Raw genomic sequence first — 5,613 nt, forward strand, 5'->3', positions numbered from 1 at the left:
GTGTTCGTGTTTTCAGACTCCAGGGCCTTGGCAAATACCTAATCTCCTCGATTCCATTGTCCTATAAAATGGGGAATCATACCTCCTCACAGGGCAGCTCTGAGAATGAAGTGAGGTATGTGTCCTGCAAGCAGTCATCACGAATTTAAGAGTCAGGATGTTGGACTTGCCTGTTGCTGGCTGTGTGACCTAGGGCAAGTCCACAACCTCTCTGAGTCTTAGCTTCTCATCTGTAAAATGGGAATGATAATATCTTCCCATCAGATTTGTGACGAGGAACAGATTTCAGACTGCTGGATTGAGTGTAGTGACTAACACAGTCCTGTATTCTTCCAAGCAGGAATGTTCCAGAAAAGAAACTATCATCTACCCTCACCATAAAAGAAAGAGTATTTTAAGACTGAGAAAAGTGGGAAGGGTTAATTTCTTCAAATGAACGTATCTTTAAGAAAAATATGCTTTCTGCTGTCTTGACTTCAGACTGATGACAAGTTTAGTCTTGTGCCAGCAGGAGCCCATGTCCAACCTTTGGAAACTGGTAATTAGACAGATTAAATGAGGTGATACGTGTAAATGGCTGAGCAGAGAGCCCAGCACACGGGAAACTCTAAGTAAATATTAACTGCTATGTCATAGTTTTCTATCATCATCATAAATTAAAACACTTAACAATTCCATTAAAAAGTCTGATGAAGGAACCAAATGTGTATTATGTTTGTATTGAGTGAAGCTAACAAAGGAAAGAGGTATTGACACGAGTAACTGACCAGAGACTTGGGGAATAACGAGATTAACAGCAAACATTCACTGAGGGAGGTTTTCCTTATGTTTCAGGCGCTCCTTCAAGTATTTTGCATGCGTGATCTCATTTGTGCTTCATGGACACCCCATTTTTCCACATCAGGCAACTGAGGCACAGAGAGGTCATGGTCACCTGCTAGCAGGTGGGGAGGCTGACCGTCCAACCCAGGCAGTCAGTCAGACTCCCTCGCTGTGATCTCCTGCCTCCCTACAATAAAGATAAAATATATGATAAATTCTAATGTAAATGAATGTGCTGTATAAATAGAAGAAGCAAAGAGAGGAGAGGAAGAGCAACAGACTGTGTCATTGAACTAGATACGGGGCAGCAAGGAGAGAAGCATTCAAAGATAGGCCGATAGCCCCATAATCACATCCGGTCTTATGTAAAAATGTCATGCTCTAGAAATGTGTCAGATACCGTTTTAAGTGCAGTTGAAGAATTTGATGTGTCAAGGGCTTGGCACATCACCTTTATTTTCGGCTGGGCTTCTCCAGTTGGGTTTTCTGAAGTGTGACATGCCTTTGATAGTGATGGTTGGGAGGGGGGAGGCGCGAGCAAGGGGGGGGCAGAAGAGCCGTTTGGCTCCGAGTCTCGTTCCCAGCATTTTAAATCCACGCCATTGCCAAGGCAGCAGGGGAAAGTGCTGGGAGGGCACGGTGTTCCAGCTGGAGAGGGTGGAGTGGCCAGGTGGGCAGCAGGACCTGCCTGCCACTCAGCCACCTGCAAAGAACCCAGGCTCATGAATCAATCTCCCTTCCCTGCAAAAACGCCCCTGCTTCATTGCTCTGTACCAGCTCCCTGGTGGGGTCCAAAAGCCAGCTCTGGAAGTGGGCCTGGGCAGAATATAATAAAACAAGAGGTCACTGCCAGCCCGTGGCCAGCACTCCACTGAAATTGGCAGTAGTGGGCTCCCAAACCTCCCTCCAGCCCAGAGCGGACTTGCAGGCTGCTTGGAGATGGTTCAGCTCCAGCATGCCCTGGAATATTCCCAAGCTGACACTCCACAGCAGGGACCCGCGGAGGACCCAGCCAAGGTCCTAGGGTCATGGAGGGGGCTGCCAACGAGAGTTGCTCTTTTGAAGATAGGAGACCTTTCTTCTGGGTTGAGGTGAAGCCTCTGAGGTTCATGGATGCCAAGGCACACAGGCTTTCCATCATCTCATTATTAATCTTGTTTCTTATTAACCCAAACAGACACTGTAGCCCTACCCTGGTACTACTCAGCACTGAAATTATAACCTCTTCGGGGTTCAGATTGATGGTATTTGCTGATCCCAGGCTCTGCTCTAAGTCCTTTATGTGGATTATCTACTTCTCAAGACCGCCCTTCGCAGAAAATGATGGGAAGGGGGAGAAGAGCAGTAACGCGCCGAGGGACACACAGTGTGTTTCCAGCCGCACATCAGCAGCTTTATCTCACGAGGGTTACGAAAATAATTATTATTTAAGAGTTCATGTCTCTTTCCTTCCCAGATGCATTATAGGCACTGAGGGTTAGGATTCGAACTGGTGAACTGGGGAGAAGGCACAAATATTCAGTCCAGAACACAGATTTCATTCACTTATTTGGGAAACATTTACTGAATACCTACTAAGTGCCGAGGACTGTGCTAAATGTATGCCTATACACACACACACACACACAAAAGTCACCCAGCCTGTTGTTTGGGAATGATTCCCATTGGGAATGGGAAAGTCAATGGGTTAACAGGAAAGTCAATGGGTTATTACAAAATGACAAGGTCTACCTGGCATGACATTTGCCATTCAGGAAGATCTTATCTGTTAGTCATGTTTATGTTGCCCTCTCGAGAATTCCACTAGAAGTTAACCTATTTTATTTATTTATCCATATATTTTATTTTAGATGCAATAAACAAGAATGTCCTTTTCAGATAAAACAGTTAAATTAGTCCAATGGTGGGTGTGGCATCATTAAAAATATATGTATTTGGTCTTTGTCCTTGGTTCCTGACACCGAGATCCTAAATCCCTTGGAATTTCTTGAGGGTGAGGGACACTAGGGATGTTTATTGTGAAGAGGTCACTCGGGGCAGGCCCTCAGATAGCTTCAGAATGGGGGCATGTGACTAGAAAGACCAACCTTTGTTTAGAAACCTGGAACTTTCAGCCCCTCCCCGCTCAGCCTGTGGGGAGGTAGGAGAGGCCTGGGTGTTGAGTGGATCAGGTCATTCAGAGAACTGGTGGTTGGCTGTGGAAAACAGGCTGTGGCATTCTTGAGGGAGCAACATCAGTTCGTCCATCATTCGGCACAGACATCAGAAGATACACCTATCTTCTGTCAAAAGTATATTGCTGACTCAAAAGCACAATTTCATTTTTATGAATTGTATGAAGAGAAAAGATAAGTGTTTAAACATTTCATAGGATGTTCCTGTCCCAATTATTATTATTATTATTTTTAACTTAAATTTTGTTAGTTGACACACAGTGCAATATTGGTTTCTTGAGTAGAATTCAGTGATTCATCCCTTATATACAATACTCAGTGCTATCATGACAAATGCCCTCTTTAATACCCATCCCCCATCTGGCCCATTCCCCCATCCACCTCCCTCCCCCAACCCTCTGTTTGTTCTCTATCGTTGAGTCACTTATGACTTGTTTCCCTTTCTCCTTTTTTTTTTTCTCCCTTCCCATATGTTCATCTGGATTTTTTTTCTTAAATTCCCCATATAAGAAAGATCATATGGTATTTGTCTTTTTCTGACTCACTTATTTTGCTTAGCGTGATACAGTTTAGCTCCGTCCACTTTGTTGCAAACGGCACAGTTTCATTCTTTTTGACAGCTGAGTAATATTCCATTGTAGACACACACACTTCTTTATCCATTCATCGGTTGATGACATTTGGGCTCCTCCCATATTTGGCTATTGTTGATAATGCTGCTATAAATATCAAGGTGCATGTACCCCTTCGAATCTGTATTTGTGTATCCTTTTGGTAAATACCTATTAGTGCAACTGCTGGGTCATAGAGCAGCTCTATTTTCAACATTTTGGGGAACCTCCATGCTGTTTTCCCGAGTGGCTGCACCAGCTCGCATTCCCACCAACAGTGCAAGAGGGTTCCTCTTTCTCTACATCCTTGTCTACTCCTATTGTCTCTTATGCTGTTAATTCTAGCCATTTTGGTTCCTATCCCAATTATTATAAAGGCCTCCTAGTTCCTCTCCCTGCTTCTCTTCTTGTCCTGCTCCGCCCACACCCCCTCCCCTGAGCAGCCAGGGAAACAGTGCTAAGAGCTCATCAATTACTTGCAATTGTTTTTAGGTTAAAACCCAGATTTCTTACCATGGCTGAAGTGACCTACGCCATCTATCTTCTATCCTTCCAGGCTCCTAGGATGATGATGATGATTGATACACAGCTAGCATTTACTGAGCATCCACTCACACTCCACATACCCTACTTCTCCTCTTCTTGAACTTTCCCAGCAGCCACACCCTGTTCCTTTCCCTTCCAAATACTCACAGAGCCCTTTTTCACCTCTGAACTTTTGCATTTGCTGTCCCCTTGGCTCAGGATGCTGTTGCCTCAGCTCTTCCATAAGAAGAGGACCACAAGCTGGCCCACATCCCTTCATCAGGTGTCGGTGCAGACATGGCCTCTGTGGAGAGGCTGTCCTTGACCCCTCCCTCCAAGCAGCTCTCCACAATTACATCCTTTCCTGCCAAGGAATCCTTGCTTGAGCCTGTCAAGGTCATGTTTATTCTTTTCTCATGCCCATCTGTTTTCTCAACTACAATGTTCTGTAAGCTCCATGGTAGTGGTTTGCCAACCACTGCCTTGCTCACTGCTCTAGCACCAGTGCCTAGTGTGTGCACAGAACGGAGGAGGTGCTCAGTATGTATTTAGTGAATGAACTGATGAATATGTCTTAAAAATATTATGTAAAATGTTAAAAAAAAAAGTCCCTACACATTTCTTTGTAAGTAGTGACCACTTAACCCGTGTCAATGTTTATAGATTAACAGGCTGGGTTTTCATATGGTCGCTAGATCTGTGTGCACTTGTTGGCTGGATGATCACATGAAAAGCAGCCCAGATGAGCCTTGGGGAAACATACCTAAGTGTTTCAGATACAGCCAGACGACTGGGGTTGTCCCGCCACTCAGTTAAGAGCAGAGAGCTGCAGGAAGAAGGAGGGAGTCTGGGGCTGTCCCAGAAGCAGCAGGTGCACATGCTTTGCATGGGGAACGGTTTAGTGTGGGCTGGAATTTGGGGTAGATGGGGTGAAGGTGGAGGGGTGATGAGAGGTGGGAGATAGTGTGAGGGCTAGAGCATAAAGGATGGAGAAAGTTACTGAATGCCATGCCAAAGAGGACAGGCTTTATGCAGTGGCTGGCCATGGGAATGAGGAAGAACCCAGGAAATCAGGGGGATTAGATTAACGCCCCACAGAAGGCAGGGCATAGACTGAAGAAAGCGGGGGCTGCAGGTAGGACACAAGGCTCTCTGTCCGTGATGGCCGTACAGTCGGAATGGAGAGGAGGCTGTGCACTGATTTAATGCTCAACACATTGGCTCAGTAAATACCAGATATACCAATATGCACATTGAAATATACCACACACCATATAAACTGGTTAAAGACAATTCGGGTCTTAGGATAGAGAGGTATATGCTTTCTTAAACCCCACTCTGATTGCTAATGTAGAAGTAACCATCACATGTCCTTAAATGAAGTACCGTAGATTTAATAGGTATTAGATTGCAGGACTAAGGGCTGGAAGGGCTGCAGGGTAGACCAGTGTCCTTAGCCTTCATTTTCAGTGTATGGCCTT

The sequence above is a fragment of the Mustela erminea genome, chromosome 9, assembly GCF_009829155.1.
Source record: "Mustela erminea isolate mMusErm1 chromosome 9, mMusErm1.Pri, whole genome shotgun sequence".
Taxonomy (NCBI): Eukaryota; Metazoa; Chordata; class Mammalia; order Carnivora; family Mustelidae; genus Mustela; species Mustela erminea.